Here is a 21,726-nt window from a genome sequence, read left to right on the forward strand (position 1 = left end):
TCCCATACATTCACAGCCTTTCGCATAATCTGAAGAAGATTGGAAAACGCGCTAACGTCAACGTCCTATTCTCCGCTCCTAAGAAACTATCCAAGCTTTGCAACAAAGTTAATGAGGTCTGCGTCAAGTCTGATACGTTTAGCACCAAACATCGCACGCCGTTCGTGGCCTGCTCGGATGGCGTCGTTTATTCGATACCGCTGAACAAGTGCAAGGAAAAGTACATCGGACAGACAGGAAGATGTGTCAATGACAGATTGCGCGAGCATCGCAATAATGTGGAAAAGGGAGATAACGGGAATCTAGGCGCACATTGTAAAGATTGTGGTTGTTATCCTGACCTCAGAAAGTGCTCCAATCTATTATAAAGGTAACAATCAAATCACACGGGAGACCGTTGAAGCGTACGAGATATATTCTAACAAAGACACGTGTGTCAGCTACCCATCGGTGTTGTTCACCGACGAAGAAATTGCTTTTTTTATCTGGTGACAGCACGTGAGCTGCAGTGACGGCTTGAAATTTCTCTGTTTCTTTCATCTTCCCTCTTCCTCTGATTTGTTGTAACAGAATTCTGTGTCTAAGTAATTTTGTGCAATAAACATCTGGTGTTAGTCAGCGCTGTGTCCCGTCGGCATCTCGCCCTTGTCCCTTTGCGCTGTTCCGAGAAGGATATAGTGCTTGTTGATCACAACACGAAATATGTAATTTATGCCGATGATACAACTCTGTTATTAGATGCGGCGCATCTCTTGCTCTGAGGCATGTCCCTCCTGCGTCGTCGGCGTCCGTCCGCACGCCACCTGCGCATGCGCGACTCTCCTCCGTTCGTCTCTCCCACAGCTGGGCGCAATACTCTCACTCCGGCGCATTAGCATAACGGCAGCTGGCGCGCTTGGTTGGCGCGCGCTTCGCTGCGTTAACGCTGCGTTAACAGCTGCTCCGGTGCGCATGTGCGCGCATGCGCGACTCTCTCCCGCGGTCTCCTCTCCTTCAAACGTTGTGAATATAAAGCGGGTATCGTTCCGCGGCGGTTCAGTCAGCGCTCGTTCTCGTTCTTCTCGAACATCGACGATGAAACCAAGATTGGACCACTGCTGCGGCAACCGCACACTGTGCACTTTACTGACCACAAAGTCATCATTCTTAAATGTAATAAAGAGCTGGGTGGTTGTTGCTAAAACACGTGTATTCTCTCATTTCGTGTATGCATGCGCCACATCACACCAGGGTTCCCTCGCGGGGAGATGGGGGCAATTTTTACCTCTAACTGTGCTGCTAGCCTTCCAATTGCGTGAAATTCTGTTTTAGGAAAAGTTTACCGTTGAACCTATGATAATGGACTCAAGATAAATGTCAATAGAACGAAAGCCGTTCTTTCAGGCAAAATATAAATAACGTTGCCTTGTAAAATGACAATATGCAAGCTGGCTCAAAAGTTGAAATAGTAGGTTCAGTCAAAACACTGTGTGTGATTTTTGATGAGTGCCCGTCATGAACTAACCACATAAACTTTGTTGCGGGCAAACTTTCTAAAGTTGTAGGAATGCTGTTCTGTGTGAAATACCGCCCTTTGAAGGTAAAAATGATAATCGACAGTGCTTCATTTTTCACTCATTTAAACTACTGCTGTCTCGTTTGGGGCACGGCATCAGCTTCAAATGTAAATCAGTTGTTTCTTTTATAAATGAAAATAATTAGTTTAATCTGCAACGCACCATTCGCCTGCCACACCAAACCGTTATTTCGACAACTACATATTCTCAAACTGCATCAGTTACTCCACTATCGACTATCTTTAGCATATTGTCATCATCAGCAGCAGCAGCAGACTATCTACGCCCACTGCAGAGGAGGCCTCTCCCATGGATCTGCGATTATCCCGGTCCTGTGCGAACTGTGGCCAATTTATCCCCGCAAACTTCTTGACCTCACCTGCCCATCTAACTTTCTGCCGCCCCCTGCCACGCTTGCCTTCTCTAGGGATCCGCTCTGTTACCCTTAATGACCACCGGTTATCTTGCCTTCGCATTGCATGCCCTGCCCACGTCCATTTCTTCTTCTAATTTCCAGTAATATTTCCTTAACACGCGTTTGTTCCCTGACCCACTCCACTCCCTTCTTGTCCCTTAATGTTACGCCTGTTATCTTCCGTTCCATTGCCCGCTGAGTCGTTCTCAATTTAAGTTAAACCCTTTTAGTCAGCCTCCAAGTTTCTGCTCCGGGGATTACCGGTAACATGCATCTGTCACACACTTTCTTCTTCAGGGTCAACGGCAGGCTGCCACTCATTATCTGAGAATACAGAAAGGTTCAAACATCTGGCCAAAACTGTTTAATTAACATCGCCTGCCTAAATCGACGCGTTGATTCTCATAGCACTAGGTCACCACAATAATGGCTAGTACCTCGTTCACGAACGAACGTACGCAAATGCTTCGCCATAGATTACCCCCTCTTCTGAGAGACCTTGCTATCAAGCAGGTTGATATCACTTCTTTATCCAGCTTAAAACATCTTGAAGTGAGGAGGTGCGCTTCCTGGCACGAAAACGTAAAACAGGGGGAATTACACACGAACAGACGAGGTGAGGCGCAAAAACACCACCTAGCCTTGCTTGCTTAAAAGATTGCTTTAGTCCCAAGTAGCACCAAAACATTAGAAGAACGTATTTTTTTTTTGTTTGGTGCTAACGTTAGAGCAATGTTCTTAATGTCATTTTTTTGAAATGTTTAACTAATGTTATCAAAAACGTTACAATAATGTTTCGTCAAACATTATTTAAACGTCCACAAAACATTTTTACAACATATTATTAATGTTAGTGTTACATTTCCCTAACGTCGCAGCGAACAAGCTAATAACGTTCAAAAAACGTTTAAAAACAATGTAAAACGTTACATCACGTTTCGCCAAACGTTATGCGAACAGTAAGAAAGCATTTCTACAACACATAAATACTTTCGGAGTTACGTTTACCTAACGTTGCAGAAGCACCCTACCAAAACATTTTAAGAACAACTAAAAACGTTACAGTAACGTTTCGTCAAACATTACTGGAACTGTGAGGAAGCATTTCGACAACATATTAATTATGTTGGATTTACATTTACCTCACGTTGCAGAAAACACGCTTGAAACGATCTTTTAACGTTGCAAAACCTTTTCATAATGTGGACCAGGAACGTTACAGTGACGTTTTGCCAAACGTGTGGAATGTGTATCGTGGAGCATTGTTTCTGTTATCCACGTTTGCCGGTTACGATATATTTTAAAGCATTTTCAAAATAACAAGGAAAAGTGAAATTTCAAATAAAATTTTATTTTATTTTTGCATGGTTACATGTATGTATATTTTTTTATTTACACTCCATTGCTGCTGCTGTGCAGGAGAGGAGGCTCCATCCAGGGGCTGGCTGCGTCTGTGTGGAAAAAGCAAACAATTCCTACTTCAGTACGCTGCGGCAGTAGGCTGTTTTTGCGCGAAAAAGTAGTCGCCGCCTAAGGATTTGTTTAGTTAACGAGCGCACACACGCACACACACGCACATGCACACACTAAAAGCAGCTACGCAGCAACTCGTGCTAACCATACGACCAGAAGAAAGCAAGCGCACAAAATTTTGGGTCACCTGACTCCCAACTTGAATCTCCCGAGTCAGTAGCCTATACAGGTTAGTGACTGTTCGTCAAAGTCGCTCGCTAGCGGAGTGTTATGTCTTCTGCATGGTTCATGCACTTTTATTAGGCAGAGATTAGGATGAAAATCATTTAAATATAAATGCACTATTAAATTTTGAGAATATTAGTTTATTGCTTACCTTGTGGGTTCCTGTAAGCCCAATATTCGCAAAGCGGAGCCAGTCACCAAAGATGTGGCCCGCTATCGACTGTGACCTGCGTCACACCAGCAGCAGCTGGAAAGCATAGGGCGCGACTAGTTATGGGCTGCATAGCAGTTCATAAATTGAACTACTAAAACAAATCAAAATACGCTCTCAGAAATTTTCTACACTCACCAAATACTACTCGGGAACGGATAAGCTTCTCGAACCTTTTTCTTCTTTTCTTCCTGTCCAACTGTATATAGATCTGACCGCTACCTCAATCGAAACAACCCATCTGAAAATTCGCTTGGTTGTAGAAGCGACGTTTGCTCCTCCAGTCCGGCAGATCTTTCACCTAAAAAAAGAACACAAAGTGCTACAAAGGTATTACAGATGGTTCACACAAAAGAACACACCCATTAAACACGAATGTGTATAATGGTCCAAGTTTACTTACGTAATAAAGGGAACCAAAATGGGAACTCATAGACGAACAACTTCGATCCTAGTCTTTCTCAGCACTGAAAAGAGTTGTGTGACATGTTTAATACATGCTTGGAACAGGCTAGGGGAAGAAAGGAGGAATAATTTGAGCATTTTACAACAACCCGGGCATTATTTTTTTTTTTTTTGCACGAATGCAGGAAGGTTCAGTTGTTCAGTCAAAGCCATGCAGCCACTAAATTTGTTACCGTTCACTTTAACCATGGTTTTTATTTTTTCACGCTCGGCGTTGTTACCTCGTCATATGAAACGCACCCTGTTATTCATCACCGCTGAGCATTTACAGGATTTTTCAAAAGTTGGGAAGAGCGCCTGGAACCACGGATGTAAAAGCCTTTGATTCAAGCTGTTCGAAACCGCACCACCGATGAACAGTACTAGAACTAGCCTTTTTGCTCGAAGCAGGTCGGTTTTATTTCGGCGAACGACGGCTGTGCATGATCAATGCGGCCCCAATGAAAGCGTGTTGGTTCCAAACTTCTGATAAAGTACGCGCAGTAGGCTAAATTCTGTATCCAGAGTGACCTCTTTTGGGCGGAACGGCTCCCTTTAGAGGGAGTGGGTGATCGCTAGCATGACCAAGTACCTCCCACACCTCTTAACCCCAATTCCCCCCTTCGGATCTTTATCGGCTTATTTGAAAGTGGCACCTGCCCTGGTCATTCCAGCTCCTGTTGTGCTGTGCGTTATTGATTTAATTCGCTTTTCCATTTTGATTCGCTAAACCCGCTAGCCATTTGCACAATTGAGCAATATTTACTTACTGATTTCTATGGTCTCGGGATTGGCACTCATCGTCGATGAACTCCGCGGCTTTCCCGGTTTGAGGGTATCTTGAAAACCATAGCCTGCAATGAAAGTGACTTCGACTCTTTACCAGCTGCTATTACCAGCCTTTTGGGGTGCATTTCTCACAACTCAAGAACGCGCTATGCTGCTTAATGCATTTCAAAAATGTAAGTCGCAAACGAACGCATGTACTCGAACAGCGCACTTTTTCCCACCCTCTGTGACACCTTCAGCCCTCAAAGTGCCCCTTTCTAACAAAGTTGGCTATATAGTCACGCAGGTTGACTGGTTGCTTATCGCCAGCGAAGAAAGCTACGACAAAAGGCTCAGGTTTGCAGCTTTTAACAATATATCCCAGACGTTTGACGAACTTTTTGCGATAGGCTACCAAAGGGTGCATTCTGACCTGTTCGTTTGCATTTGTAACGACTACATTCCGAAGTAGCGGCACCCCCCCCCCCCCTCCTTTTTTTTTCACGTTAAGGAACCCCGGCGTTCCCAACATAATTATCGCATCGCCAGGCAATTAGGGGCAAACGTAATGCTTCTTTTTTTCAAAATTTCGCACAGCGAACTAACGTGAGACGCACATTATTTTGTTTCGCGTGCCCAAGCCGCTACCTGACTTGCCCGGCTGAAGTGAAGATCATTCGAGTGTGGGCTTAGTTATCCGAATTCACTTTGCGCAAGGCGCGCAAAAATCGTTTCCATGCAACGTACCCGTAACATCGATTCTTCCATCAATACTGCCTACTATATAGTTCACCAAACATAAAGGGCCTGTTCACACTTGCGACTTTGAGACGCGATTTCGGAAGCTTTTGCCGCCCGGTGATCCGTTTTGTCGTTCGGTCTCGGCCAATTTGTCGCCTCGACAGAAATCGCGTTGCTTCGTCGCAAGTGTGCACGGGCCTATAAGCAAGAAAATACTCACGAGTTGCTCCTGCACACCTTCCTTGTATGTCGCTCACATTGCCCAAACGCCGCCTCTCGCGTTTCGTTTTGAATATCCAGCGATAAACGGGTCTCGGTTGGACAGACCACGGAGGAAGATATAACACCATCGAACAGGCTACGACTGAACAAGCATGCGCTTGCGCATATACTTACGTCTACAACTGCAGTGTGCCAGGTAAACGATCCGGTGTAACGACTGGAGCTGGGTGCGCACGGGGTCCTCTCGGCAGTGGCGAGAAAAGACCCCTTGAGCCCTTGCCCTTTTTTCTTTCCCTCTCATATGGGGCGAGAAGGCAGTGGATCTCCAAGCAACTTTCCGCAGCCGCTGCCTGCGGCTGAAACCTGTCTGAATGAACAAAAAGCCGTGGGGGGATGCAACACAAAGGAACGTCGCACGATGCGGCGGGACACTTCTCGACCCGCCCTTGGGGACAGCGCCGCGAAGTTCGCTTTTTACATCGCAAAGTGAAGAAGACAGCCTTACCTGCTCGTCTCAACGAACAGAATGAGGAGGACTCGCGAACAAGATTGGCTTTGAACGAGACTGATCGTGATGCCCGGATCAAGGAACGCTTCATAACCAAACATGAAATACGAGTGGTGTAGGGAGAACATTTGTAAAAAACACCAGTGGCATTTTTTTTTTGTAAACTAGAACTTAAACGTTTTGATTCACTAGTCAGAAATATCATGCTTCGATGAAAAAAGAATCGTGGGCAACTTAACCAGTCCGGCTGGTGCGTACGGAATAACTGTGTGGTCACATAACTACAAAAAAGGGTTTTTTTTTCGTACATGTATGCTTTAAATAAGCGAGTTACCCCTGCAGCCTTGAGCACTATTAGCGAACACGATTACGTAATTTCTCGCCTGATCGCCGATAAAGCATGCCTTCGCACATGGAGTCCATCTCCCCCCCCCCCTCCTCCCCCGTTAAACGGCTCCGAAAATTACATAGTCTCACGACTAGAAATAATAGGATATAATTTCACAGTAAATCACGGGATATTACGCAAATTACGGGATATTACGGCTAGAAACTGCTCTTTCTAATGTTTTCTAAAATGTTTTCTCAGTGAATCTAGAGCAATATCTCCCCTGCCCAAAGAACCACAACTTAATAGGAAATAAGCCGCAACGAGTAAAATAAATCAGCTTTATAATAGGTGTTGCTTGAAGTGTGTTAAAGAAAAACCTAACAATGGACATAAATCGTAAGATAAACTTTTGAAACGCGGCATTAATAAAAAAATTCAGTAAGTGCAGTAAATAGTCATTCACGACATATGATTTACCAAAATCAAAATACAACTATACGTTCAAAGCAAATAAGGCATACAAGAACCAGACCGAAGTAGGTGGCTAGTACCAACAAATATATTTTACATGACCTGGTTGAGACAGCGCACCGCTGGCGTTGTCTTATTACCGCTGTTTCCAGAAAACTGCACGTGCACTGCTTGCGTACTCAAACGCTTCGTCGTCGTTTTCTACAGTCGTTGTCTTCTTCCATCGTGGCACGTTAGGAGCACACTACGAGTAACCATATCTGTTCTTCAAAATGTTTTCCCATCGAAATGCCTTTGAACCGAGAAGTCCGTGCATCGGAAAGCCCGTGCGCCGAAACGTGCTTCACCGAAATGTCCCAGACCCCGTCATAGCAGTAACAGGGAGACAGTGTGATCGGATGATTCGTTTCAAATTAGCTCGATGGCATAGGCGCCAACAAAGTGGGCGCTGAAAGGCTCGACCCCCCCCCCCTCTTCCCTCCCCCTCCCCATTTTTCGAGGGCTTCATGTCCTTACGCCGCACACGATGATGGGAAAAATATGGGTACGCAGCTTTTCAACAACAAACGCAACTCAAGGTGTTAAACGAAGTTCGCGTAATTGGAGGCTGATATTGCGCGTAATATTGCGCTTCGGCTGATTATAAGGACTCGAATACTTCCTAATCGTCTTGCCCTTGCCTGTGAGAAGAATTCGGGCTTTGAGTTAGCACAATGTCTGCAAGGCACAAAATGGGAAAAAAAGGAGTCATTTCAATTACATTTGAACCAGGATGTAACTAACTTCCATGTGATGAATTCCTGGATTTAACAACGTTTTTCAAATCCCCATTGCCAGCCTCATTGAAAACGATGCGTTTTCGACCTGAGGTCTATATAACGAAGGCATGGCAACAGTTACACCTTCATGTAACGAAGTCGATACGCTGATGAGCCATCGTTTTTTGCACTTTTTCTGAAAAATTGGCTGGAGATATGCACTAATTTAGCGAACATTGCCCGCGCTGCAAACTACCGTGTGTTTCCAATGTGAGTGTGGTGTCGCTTAGGTGCTAGGCCCAACTGTCGGTGAGTATATTCGCGCGTCTCCACTGATTTCTGAGGTGTAGGCTCGTTGGTGAAAGATTTGTCTTTTCAAGACAAGCTCGCAATTTCAGGTGCCGTCTCCGCAGGCAAGTAGGATCAAAGTTAACGTTCGGTACAGCATCCCAGCTAGCACCTTCTCAAAAAAATTCACAGCATATCCACGGGGTGAATGATGATGAGTGGGCGAAGCTCCTGAGGGGAAATCATCGGTAAAACCGTGACTCTTCAGTGAAAGTTCGCCCACTACATCTGTGTCCGAACGTAACGTCTAGAAAGTCCCGCTTAAACCGCGCGTCGGCACCTTGGGGCTGAGCTCGCCTGATGCGTTTTGCAGACGCCTCACGAGCTCTCACTGCATCGGGGTCTGCCTGCCGATACGCGCGCTTTCTCGCCGCTTCCCGTTCTCTGACGTTTTGGAGATCCTCTTCGCGCCGCAGCCGTGCCGCTTCGCGTACGGCAGGGTCCTTGCGCCGTTGCCGTGACGCTTGGGCCTCTCGTTCTCGAACGCTGGGATCTTGGCGGCGTCGTCGCGCAGCCAGACGACACGCTTCGGCCTCCCGCTCTCGTACGGCAGGATCTTGGCGGCGGCGTCGCGCAGCTTCACGGAGCGCTTCTGCCTCGCGGGCTCGCACATCTGCAGCCTTATCCATCGGGCGACTCCGAGCGCGCGCCAACAGCGAACGGATTTTATTACAACGCTCCCCGCCATCTAGTAAACAATCCAAGAACTAAACTAGAGGTAGCCACGCCATCTAGTAAACAATCCAAGCGCATCTTTTCATCATATACAAGTACCGCCATCTAGTAAACAATCCAAGAACTAAACTAGAGGTGGCTACATACATACGTCGAGGATGGACAGACCCACGCCCTAAGGAGCTTCGCCCCTAAAAGTTTGAGTGCACAATTAAATAGCATCAAGTTCGCGAAAAGGCGCCCTTTCAGCACACGTTTGCTCCTTGAAACTGGTTAAAGCAGCGAAGAGTGTCAAAAGGCAAAATTGATAGTTACGTTACGCTTGCGAATACAGGGGTATAAGTGACCTTGATTCTTTGGACTGCCGTGTACTGAAAAACTTCGTGGAAAAGCAGAAGCCGCAAATAGAGCATTTTTGCACTCTCAAATAAATTCTTGAAGGTAGAGTTCACTATCCCTGATGTCAAGTATTCTGATTTAGTTTCTGCTTCATTTACGGGTGCCTTAAATCGAAACTTGCATATAATGAAAACCTGCATGTAACGAAAATTTTGAATTTTTATCAACTTCTTTACATACAGGTTTAACTGTACGCGTAACACTATATTTCGACGTGGTGCGTGCTTTTGCACGGCGGATAAACCTAGGCTTGCATCAAAATTGACGAATTTATTACGTCTGCCGCAAAGGGAAGTTTTCAAAGTTTCAATTTCGTCGCCTAAATATTTTTATGAAGTTTCATCAAAGGTAATACAGTTGTCAAACATTATAGCTTTTGCAGTGAATTAACAACACCGCAGCAGCAGCCATCAAAATATTTAGGCAGCAATCGTGCCGCCAGCGCAGCGCTATGGGGAGGAATTGGAGCTACAGCGGAGTGCAGTTTATATACGTAGATGTAAAAGTTGAAATCCACTCTAGAAATACTGTTATGCGGCTGCAAAGGAAGGCTGTAAAGCTTGGTTAGATACTTCGCAAGGTTCCCGGTGCTTGATTTCACCTTGGGTCCACCGCCCATCGACAATGAAGTCGATTTCCCGACTAAACTTATAACCAGGAGGCTAGCCGTTTGTAGCGCGAGCGTGAGCGTAGGGTATCATCGATTGTGAGCACTTACGCGCTCGTATAGGCTCAAGGCAGGAGCATGGATATATGGTTAGCAACCGCCACCAAAATGTTACAGAGAGGAAGACGTGAAACGAAGATGTATTTACAAGGCGTATTTACACCCGCCTTGGTGGCTCAGTGGCTAAGGCGTTGTGGCGAGCACAGATGGCGAGCACTCTATGAATGCCGGGGAAAATTACTCCCAATTCTATGTCCACAAGGTATGTAAATTAAAAAATCTTCCTGGCCTTTTTAGCCGCATGTTAGTACAAAATCCCGAAATAAATTTTTCGGCAAATGGAATGGCAGCATTTACAAGCACCTGCCGCGGTGGCTCAGTGGCTAAGGCGTTGCGCTACTGAGCACGAGGTCGCGGGTTCGATTCCCGGCCGCTGCGGCCGCTTTTACGATGGAGGCGAAAAGCAAAAACGCCCGTGCGTACGAGATTTATGCGCACGTTACAGATCCCCAGGTCGTCAAAATTAATCCGGAGCCCTCCACTACGGCGCGCCTCATCGCCTGCGTTGCATCAGCGCGTTAAACCGTCAACCAACAAGGCGTATTTACATAACAGAAGGCTCCGCGCAGACCAAGAACGCCAGAGCCTCGGCTTCTTCCTTTTCAATACATGTACACCTCAGAGTCGATCTGAGCGCACCCAGCGTGTTGTTTTGGCTACAATTTAGCACACGTGCGAGCAGGCTAGGCACTGGCGTTCGTGTCTTCTTCCTCTGTGGCTGATGCACCATAACAATGCTGTTGTACTTTATATGGCTAATGCGAAACAAAATAACGCGAAACTGCGGTGTCGCAGTCTCGCGTTGCATGCGCAGGGCAACTCTGGTTTTCACTGTAGGTGTGAGTTCGTTACAGATCTACCAAATCATCCAATGGGTGTTAATTCGATCGCCGCATTGATAAGAAGCAGCTCTCGCATTTTTGTTTTCTGCTTCAATGGCGCAGAATTTGCGGTGCAAACGTGACAGGAATGTAAAAATTACACATAACACTGTCAATTCCTATTCATTTTTTTCTATTCCTATTCATTCTAGTCATTCATTCATTATTTCATTCATTCATTCATTCATTCATCCTAGACATTCATTCCTAATCATTCCTAGTCAATTCCTAAAATAAATTTAACTTCATGATGCTTACTGAAAATAGTTAAAAGCGTGGTTTCGTGTATATTTGAAGTAACCTGCATTTGACTTGCAAATCGTTGTTTCCCGGCAACAAGTACGTATTTCTCGAAGACGCAAAACACCTTCTGCTGCTCTGTGCTGTCGCTCTTTCTTGCGCTCGGTGCAGATGACAGAAAAGAAAAATACCAGGCAGCCTCACGCCGGAATACAAGACACAAGAACAGGCTTTTGACGCACTTCCCCTGCAGGTCTTGAGAGGGGGAGCAAGCCCCCACCCGCCGCGCGCACCCGCATGATACACGCCTTGCAAAACGAGGGGAGCGGCGGTGGGCAACAATAGGACTGGTCATAAATGGGACCGGTTGTTGACGGAGCTATTCCTCTGAGTAGGGTTGCCACCTTTCCTCGCAGAAAAAAACCGGCCCTTAGGGGGGGGGGGAGGGGAGGGAGGGAAGGGGGGGGGGGCGTGCTATATAGAAGGTTCAACGTGACGTCTGTTAAAAAACAGACGTCACGTTCTTTTTTGTGTTTTTTGACATACAATGTCATATATTGTAGCGTTTTCCTACAGCGGAATCCACATAACGTTTTTACTCAAAAGCGATCGAGATTTTGGTTATTGCTCTGAATGTGCTGCAGTGAAAAGTAACCGCTTTTGCTGACCGCGCCGGCGGCATTTCATGGTGTTATTCCTCCCTTTGGTCCCCTTCCATCTGAGGAATCACGCTAGGCCACATATTTTCTTGGCTGGCGTGTCTTTTCAGAGCTTGTCAACACATATTTATCGTGATAGTGGCTGTATTGACGCTTACAAAAGGCCAAAAAAGAAATAGCCGCTGCACGATGGCCAAAAAACCGGCGAATGTCGGCCGGTTTTAGGTAGCGACCGGCAACCGGCTCGGGGTCTAAAAAACCGGTCGGGCCGGTCCAAAACCGGTCAGGTGGCAACCCTACCTCTGAGGGAACAAAAGGCAACTGAGGGGAAAGTCGCCTTGCCTGAGAAATGTTTCGCGCGAACTCGTAGCGGCCAAAACCACAACTGATGACACGATTGGTGCTGTAATTTATCCTCCTCAACACGTTGGCCTGCCCATGTCCTGGGCTGGGCTGGGCTCATAACACAAAATAAACACGCACGCATACACACTTACAACATTTGTCTCAGCACATCTCCGGCGGCGTCAAAATGCAGTCAAGCACTGAAATAATGTGGCTGCGATTTTTAAAAGCATTGGCGTAGCCAGGATTTTATATCGGGGGGGGGGGGGGGGGGGGTTGTTAGCCTTCCTTCCCGCCCCCACCCGTAAAGCTGACCCCCTAAACTGCCTTTCTGTCTCTTCGTCAAGATGCCTGCTAAGAACAGACAGTTGTTTTCATTCGCCTAGAGCGTCCTTTTTCTTTATTTCAAGCCTAATTCGAGATAGTTAGGTGATTGTGCATACTCTTTCAACCAATTTAACACTGTAACAAGCGGGGACCTTATTTCAGGTCATAACATATGTTACGCCAGGGCTCGCGAGTTGAAGAAGTGGAAGGGGACGGGGTAAGAAACAATTTCAAACAGCTGCCTATCCCTGCACATTGACTAGAGCTTTGATCTTTCTAATGTCAGGGGCCCAAACAGACATCTGTCCTCCTTAATTGTCTCTCCAGTCATCGACCAAGACTTGTGATACTTTATCGAACCTAGTTTCCATGGCGCAACGCATGCTTTAGGAGCTGTGACGGGAAGTAACAGAGGTTGCGTGAAGGCTGCTGAAAAGATTAAAACAAAAAGCTGAGAGAGGCACGCGTCGATCGCGGAAAAGAAGATAAAAAGGTGGCCTCTTAGCTGTGCCGATCCTTGGTACAAAAAAATATATACGTGACTGATTGAACGAGCATGCGGCTTCCACTGGATTGTCTGCTGAAGACTGGTTATTTTACTATTAGGAACTGTTGGCCCGAGCCGCCAGAGCTGCTCAACGAGCTGGAAGTTGGCCGCGGAAGACACGCCAAAGATAGCAGAATCGGTGGTGACACGCCGACGGCACGAGATGCAAAGTTCTATATATGTGAAATAAGGAGATAACCCGAAATATCCTCCCCCCCCCCCTTTTTAATATGTCAAAATGGTGAAGAGGGAGCCAGAAGAACCGACCAGTACGTGCTGGAGCCTCGAAGCGTTATCTGGCGCGTGCGATTCACGTTCGCGCGAATCACCCGTCCTAGATGACCCCCCCCCCCCCCCCTTCCCCACTTCCCTCACGAGAAATTTCGGGGGGAGGACTTGTTTTGACCCCCTGTACCCCTGAAGACTGGTAAAAGCCAATTGTATTGTGCAATTAGTTTGAACACTTCGTTAAAGGGACAGACAACCGATTTTTGTCGCGTGTATGTTCTCTAGCTCATATGAAAGCCAGCGTTTTATATAGCCCGGTAACCACAAGCAATTTTAAAACAAACTGGCGGAAATAATTTTAATTTGGCAGCAAACTTCCTGAAATCGGAAGTGTGGCGGTTCGTAGTGTCGAAACTTGACACTACAATATGTGTCCCTGTCACGTGACCTGCAAACCTAGCAGCTACTGTAACTGCTGAAGCGTTTATTTACGTATTAAAAACCTTTTAAGACAAGTATTTGTGCAAGCTTAAATAGTATATCTATTTCTAAACATTACTTTGAAAATTCTAAAGACACGCCGCCCGCTGCCGCTGGGTTGCTCTCAGTGTGGCTAACTGAGCCACCATGCCCAGAATCAAGGGCAGCGTTCAGTAAACAGACCCAGCGAAGGAGCTTTGACGATTCTGTCTGAGTCAGGGGCGTTTGTTCTGCCAAAAATATTTGATTTCAGTCTCCAAATACGCCAACGGCAGCTTAAAAAAAAAAAAAAAAAAACGTCGCGCCCGGGGAGAATCGAACTTCCCGCCTCCACAACGTGAAGCCAGATTCTACCTATCGTTTATCACAACAGATGGCGCATTCGTGCAAAATAGACCCTTGCAGTAAAAAAAAAACACATAAAGGAACAGGAAAGCCTGCGATTCAAAGTTTTTTAGCTGGGAACAAGTTTTTAAATATCGATTTTTATTTCGCATACAGACAAAAGTATGTTGCCGAGCTACTCTATGTCATGGTTGCCAGCATTAGTTTTCGGAGGGACACATACGGCTCGTAGATCAAAAATTCGATTTAAAAAGTTCTAGAGCGTTATCAGCAAAACCGTTTCTCGTCAAGGTGCTTTAAGTGATGCCCTTTCATTTGGGATAGAGAATATATACTCGACAAAAATCGGTTGTCTGTCCCTTTAATGCTTCAAGCATAACATCACCCTGCCGTTGTAACTTAAATGTTATGCTTATGTTCAGATTTATTATGTTACCTGACACTGACAGTATTACCTCGAGCATTTTAATAACGTTAAATTTCTAAAGTTACTTCAACGTTATGCCTTGAACATTGTAATAATGTTGCAATAAAGATCTTACCTATAACATTGCTTTGCGGTTACTTCTTAACATTATAATAATGTTTACATTTTTACATCCCATTAATGTTCTCTCGTGAACATGCCCTGAACGTTATTATAATGTTTCAATTTGTACATTACTTTAATGTTGAGTCCTGAGCATTTTAATAACGTTACCATTTCTAACATTGGTGATAAGTTGTTTCCTGAACATGTCCTGAACGTTATTATAATGATTGTATATTTACATTACTTTAATGTTGAGTATGAGCATTGTAATAACATTAGTATTTCTAACGTTGGTTTTAAGTTGTTTCCTAAACGTTAAATAAATGTTGGGAACAAAACGTTAACATACATGTTTGTTTTCAACGTAAAAATAACGTTTCTAACATAACATAAACATTGAATGTTTTTTTTAAACGTTAGATAAACATTGCCTCGTAACATTTAACGTTATTTAAACTTTCGCAACTTCCAGATAACGTTATTCTAATGTTCTGTGCTACTTGGGGTATGGTCTGAACGCTTTGAACGTTGCCCTGTACAGTTGTTTTGTTCTTTTTCGCCTCTTTGCACCCCTGCGTTGTAGCACAGTCACTCGAAATTATTGTTGCCTGCACGCCGTTTTAATTATTTTTACTTGGTCCACCATTCACTAGGGCGATGTCGATGATTGCACCGCCGTTATGTGTCTGTCGTCTTTTACAGCGAAGCTTTCTAACTTTACCTCCGGAGGGTTCTGTCGCTACTGTTGGCGTCAACAGAAAACTCCTGCGAACAAATAAAAGAAGTTGCTGGCACCGCCAGGAATCGAACCTGGAACGAATAAGAAACGGGGCGAGAGTCGTTGTCTTACCAATTGAGCTACGAGCACATGCGGAGACCGGAGAGACAGACGGTGCACTCAACAAGCACATCTGCGGGGTTTCCCCCTGCGTCCTCGTTGAATATGCCACATGATAGCGTCACGCGACCTCTCGCGACGCTGTGCGCTCAGCCCACGGCACGTGTAGCGGCCGTGTGCACGCCTTGCGCATGCGCTAACAGTTCGTAAAAATTAAAGGAAGCTCGCACCAACGCATGGTATCTCAATTAGTAAAAATTAAAGGAAGCTCACACCAATGCATGGTATCCCAATTCTTCTTCTCTGTCGCGTCCGTCTGCGGCGGCAAAAACTGAGAAGCGAGATCGTCTAACACCGGGTTTGAGCTTCTTTTAATTTAATATAAAAAGTTTCCACTCATGCCCTTCACCAATACAACTCAACCAACCACCATTCATGGATCATGCATTGATTTAACCTTAGCAAAGAATATCTCTTTGAAGTAATAAAGGGTATCGTTGTGTACATCTCACTTGTCTCCGGTTTCACTTTTTGTAGAGCCACGCGTGTGAATCCAAGTGACGTCGCGTGGTTAATCGTTGTGGGTGTCGTTTACAGTTTCGCTTTCCAACCACCTTCACAGGGTGTATTGGCGCGGATTTTTTGTTATGACCTGCCCTTTGAAAGTATTATCGTCACTTTATTTTCTACCCCCTGCTTGATACCTACCTTCGGATTATCCAATGTTGTGTTTTTGTTTCCTTTCTCTCCTCTCCTATATTTAAGACGATTGTGTTAGCCCCCTGTCCTGCTGCTGTATGGGTTTTGGGCCCGTCAAGCTGCAACTGAGAAACTTTTTCCCAATTTCCTTCCATAAATATCTGTACATACTTTATGGCAAATAAAGTCCATTCATTTCATTTCATTTCAAAATCCGTTTGTAAATGCGTGACAAGGGGCGATAGCGCAGTAAAATATAGCGCCGGTGATCGTTGTCGGCGCTACTTCGTAAAGCGGTGACTGATAACTGCGGCGATGCTAAGGCCCAAATTTTAAAACCTTGCTTACCTTACCCCATTTCCTCAGCTTACTGAAGGAGCCCTTCATACTCCCTTACAGTGAGGCGACCTTGCAGCTCCGATCCGCATTTTTAAAGCCTCCCTCAACCTCCCTTACCAAAGGTAAGGTGGCTAGAATGGGGAGGTGTGAGTACCGGCGGCGGAAACGTGACTCCACAGCGCGCGGATGCCACGGGCGGCGCTGTTGACCAAGGCGCGGTATACGGCGCGGTAAGGCGCGCGGCTGGAATGGGCGCACCGCCAGTATCGCGTCGGCTGCATTTCTATCATCAAGGTGAAAAACGAACCCGTTGCGGTATCGTGCGCTTTCTGGAAGAGTAAAAGAACGAATATTTATCACTAAAAAATTTTTGTCAGCCCATTTCATTACACCCGTGAAATGTAGTTTTACGGGCCCAGTTCGCATTGCAGTTTCAAAAGCGTTTGTGCATTACGTGAAGTGGTTCTATTAAAAAAAACAAAAAAAAACTTGGGGTTGTATAATATGCACTGACAACACCACTTGCTACACGGGCGCCATGCATTTCGCCTTCCTCGGAATACAGCCGCCGTCTTCCAGATCGGCACTACCGTAGAGCCTGCGAACTGTCATTAAGTGAAACCGTCTCGACGGACACTGCAGCGCTTTCTGCTACCCGGCCGTAACAAACCGGCAGCCCGCACGCAGTTTTCCCGCTCACATCAGAAATTATAGTTGACATTAAAGCAACACATCTGGTCTCGTCATGAAATCGTTTATTTACAATGAAAAAAAAAAACACGGTTTATTTGCGGGTGAAGAACATGCACACTAAAAAAAAGCATTTCCCGGTTAAAAGAAAACAAAAAGTATTCAGAGGGGAATAACTACTTGCAGGTGAAGAAAAAAATATTTACAGTGAAGAAACAAAAAGAAGTTAGAAGTAGGAAAAAAACTAGGAAAATAAAGTACTAACAGGTGATGAAGAAATAAAAAGTACTTACAGGGGAAGAGGAAACAAATTATACTTACAGGGGGAACATAAAAAGTATTAACAGCGGAGCTGTTGTACAAGCCGTAATTTCGCCGTTGCAGGAAAAAGATACAACGAAAATGCCGAGCCCTAGTGAGCGCGTGCCTCGCGGCGACCACTGAGCGCCTTCGGTACGCGCGGTGGCTTTAATAATAATAAAAAAAAACAGCGCTGTCGTGAAGCGCTACCGCCCATGTAAAAATAGATAAAAACTTTATCGCAATGTCAAACTTAAAAGACCCTGTTGGGAGAGGTCACCGGGGCTGCCGCATAATTCCATAATGGATAATTGGGCAGATGGATTGGAGTGTGCCCCTTTTTCCCGAGACGACTTGCAGATCCCGCCACCGCTGCATGAGAAGAGCATAGTGGAAGTCTGCAATGCTGAGGATGACTTTGCATCTATTACTCGCGGCGAAGAAGACGACTTCTTCAATGCATATGACGACGAATTACTAGCCCCGCAACTATGCAAATAAACAATGATAATGAAACTTAACTACGGGTCCGGCAATGCCCACCTACTAGAGCTTCGCCATTCAAGTACTGCGCGTAAATGCAAGCTTCCTTTGATTTTTTTACAGGTGAAGAATTAAAAAAAAAACAAGAATTTGTGAAATTCAGCCTACATCACGCAATGCTTCACTGCATTCAGTTTCTTCTAATTACTTTGATGGTTCGTGTATCCTCGTAATGCAATAAAACCGTACAACAGTTGCCGTCAGGGCAGCAGAATGCCCTGGGCAGGCAATCTGCGGCACATCACCCGTTGACTAGCGAATTTCTGCCGCCGCTTTAGCATGCAAACGTGTTACGCTGAATGTGCGAGTTAGCTTGTTTTCTCCGTTTGCTCCGTCTTCTTTGCTGTCGACTGCATCGCGCCAAGAATGGGAGAACGACGCGAGACGGTCCACAACGCACGACGAAGCTGGCCGCGGCAAGGGCAGGGCGAGCGCGGGCAGGACGGCGCGGCCGGCTGCGGCTACCGCGCCTCGACAGGCAGCGCCTCATTCCCCCTGGTGTCATCTGCGCGCAAAGGAGTCACGCGCAGCCGAAGGAAGGCGCCGCGGTGCTCACACCTTCCCATTCTAGCCACCTTACCAAAGGGCGCCCTTACTCCCGTGACATCCGTATAGGGGGAGAAATGGCTGGAAACGCTGATTGGTCAATGTGTGTGACGTCATTAAAATATGCATGACGTCATTATTTTTTTGGCGCTAGATTTGTTTGTTTAGTTGTTGTTTCTCCCCAGAAATTTTTCCCTAGTCTTTGGTAAAGCGCTAGAATGCCTCCCTAGTCTGCCTAGTCCCCGCGCTTGGCCAAAATGGCGGAAAGCTCTTGCTCTTCAAGCGGGCTTCTTTGTGTTGAGATTGCAGAAGTTAGCTACTGAAGGGAAAATGTGTTAAAGACATGCATATACCTTAAAATTCGACCGATGCAATCGTCGCTTTCAGGCAAGAAGAATCTGGTTATTCATCATGGTGTGGTGTGTTGTGTTTCAGCACACTGCAGATGCCACTGCCCGCAGTAAAAAAGGTGAGGCATCCATGTGCTCTGTTATTAGTGCTCGGTTATTTTTATTTTGGCCTTCTTGTTTACTTTAAACATTCCTTTTACGTGAACTTTTTGGGTCCGGTTGTTTTTCTTTTGCAGAAGGTGCACGCTCCACGTGCGTCATTCCATGAACTCAGTGTTCAGGGGAAAAAAAAAGGGAGATAAAACAAGTTTTGACGACAGATTTGTTCGTGGAGCGATCGCATTGTATTCCATATTTTTCCTGCGTGGCGTGTGCAGGTATTGTTGCGCCTGTGCACTGAAATGACGACCGTCCCTGTGGAAATGACGACCACCCCCTTTGTCCACCCTGTTCAGAGCCTCAACCTTAGCAGCAAGGCGTACTTTCTAATAACATTTCGAGACCGCTTCCAACATTCCACAAATAATAAGCTTAAGCGCTTGCCTATCGTGAAATTCCTGATAGCAGATTGACATGTTGTGTTGACATGGACAGTGCATGCTTTAACGGCGGCGTGAATCACGAAAAATGGGTTTAGATTGCGATGTGGTGTGGCTACGCAGCGCAAGTGTGAAGGCCCGTTCGCACTTGCGACTGGAGCGATAGAAGCGACGCGATTGCTGTCCGCGGCGACAAAAATTGGTCGAGACCAAACGAACAAGGAAAGCGGCAGAAATCTCGTCGCTTCTACCGCTCCAGTCGCAAGTGCACTTGCGACTGGAAAGAAACATATGTAGGTCATGTAATTGTCCTGTATTTCCCATGAAATACTCTGTGTTTGATGCCTAATAAAATAAGCTGTATCCAAAAGCTGAACCTAATCGGGGGGGGGGGGGGGGGGGCTTACAGCGAATGTATGACACGCTTCTATTTTTGTGCGCCTTCGGAAAACCCTGTTGCAGTAGACGATTACTTGTGGCTTCGCCGGAATGTTTTTTGTTGTTTTACTCACAGAGCCTGCCTGACAGTACATCTGCCAGGTGGTAAGTGCGAGGCTCCTACAAAATAAGGCAAGAGCAACTCGCAAGACCTGGCATAGCGCAAAACTTGACATGGCTGTGGCTATTCTCATTGCATCCGTGATAATCCCTTGTATAAATTTTTCGCGGCAGTTGTTTCTCGTTAGCCGACTGGGACCGCATGACAACCTGCCAGTAAATTTCTTTTGAACCCACTGTTCCGGCATCCGTGAAAATTCCTTTTTAAAATTTCAGTCGGCTCCCGTTTGCTGTCTACAGAGATGTTTTTTCCACCAGCAAGACAGATAGATCTGCGCTGCTTTATGCACAAGCGATAAAACTATATGTTTCAATGGAGCCAGGCATACATCGCATTTTGTGATAATGTGCTCAGGCAAGCCGAACAACAATGTGCATAGTGAAACTAGTAAGGCTTGAGCCTGGAGATTAGCTATGTTATGGCTAGCAAGAAATGAGCAACCGCGGGTAAATGTAACAAAAACGTTTTCAAGGAGGGACTTGCAATAATTTATGTGCACGCCGCCATTATTGCTGCTCGCGAACTTCATGCCCCCATGGATGCAGCACTAACGTATCTGGTAATACTTCAGGGTCTTGGGCATCTTGCTGTCAATCTTTACATCACGCTTTTTCACTCCTGTGATAGTTCTAGTGTCTCTCTTCCAAAGCTGCACGTGGTTTGCAGCGCGGTATGCAGACATTTTTGCCATGAGCTCATCAAATGTGGCAACCAATGGAAAGTACCTCGTGGCCAGTTTCCTTCATTCCTTGCGATGGAGCACGTTGGTTGTGGCATCAGTCCTTAATTGAGGTGGTGTGGTGGAGCAATGAACGAGTGCTGGTGGATGTGCAGCTACTGCAGAGGAGGCCTCCCCCTTTGGCGCGCTGCAGCCAGTCAATGTGGCCCAGGGCCTGCTGCTCTACCGCCATCCCGATTGTCCACACCCCCGCCTTGGCCAGCGACTTGTGGCACTGTGAGCTCCAAAGCAAGCACAGGCGCCTTTGCGGTAATCACCCTCCAACTGCCACCAATTTGGTTTCGGCAAGGTGACCAGCGGCAGCGCACACATCAGCAGCCCTACAGCCAAAGGCTGTCTGTTGGGAGCAGCCACAGTCTTGGGCGGCCACCTTACTCACAGCCGAGGTGGCCATCCGGTCCTGGCACGGAGCTGCTTGGCGGCCTGGCAGAAGCCATCTCGGTGGTCCAGCATGAGCCCCAGGTAGCGCACCCTGGTCTTCCACCCGAGCTGCTCGCTGTCGGTTTGCAGGCATGTGACCCTGCAGCAGGCCTGGGTGTCCCAGTGAACAAGCATCGCCTCCATCTCGGTGCCCGACAGCTGCAGGCTGACATTGGCGAGCTTGGCCCGCACTGCATCCGGGGGTGCCTGCAGCTGCAGAACGACCCCTCGGCAGCCCGCCATGGGGCCTAGTGCCTACAAGGCCGCGGCGGCGGCGTACACAGACAGGTACACCCTGTGCGCCCTTC

The 21,726-nt window shown here is 46.4% G+C and overlaps 2 long non-coding RNA genes across 2 annotated transcripts; one reads left to right on the forward strand and one right to left on the reverse strand.

The window, feature by feature from the left end:
* Positions 1–2,997: 2,997 nt before the first annotated feature.
* LOC144164985 (uncharacterized) lies at positions 2,998–4,175 on the reverse strand. The gene is made up of 3 exons (XR_013321292.1): positions 4,019–4,175; positions 3,821–3,916; positions 2,998–3,422 (listed from the first exon to the last, which is right to left on the reverse strand). It is a non-coding gene; the product is annotated as an uncharacterized LOC144164985 (long non-coding RNA).
* A 14,698-nt stretch (positions 4,176–18,873) lies between these two features.
* Positions 18,874–21,268, forward strand: LOC144165173 (uncharacterized). The gene is made up of 2 exons (XR_013321395.1): positions 18,874–19,280; positions 21,094–21,268. It is a non-coding gene; the product is annotated as an uncharacterized LOC144165173 (long non-coding RNA).
* Positions 21,269–21,726: the final 458 nt, after the last annotated feature.

The sequence above is a fragment of the Haemaphysalis longicornis genome, unplaced genomic scaffold (assembly GCF_048455015.1).
Source record: "Haemaphysalis longicornis isolate Haplotype H1 unplaced genomic scaffold, Haemaphysalis longicornis Haplotype H1 scaffold_14, whole genome shotgun sequence".
In the NCBI taxonomy this organism is placed as follows: domain Eukaryota; kingdom Metazoa; phylum Arthropoda; class Arachnida; order Ixodida; family Ixodidae; genus Haemaphysalis; species Haemaphysalis longicornis.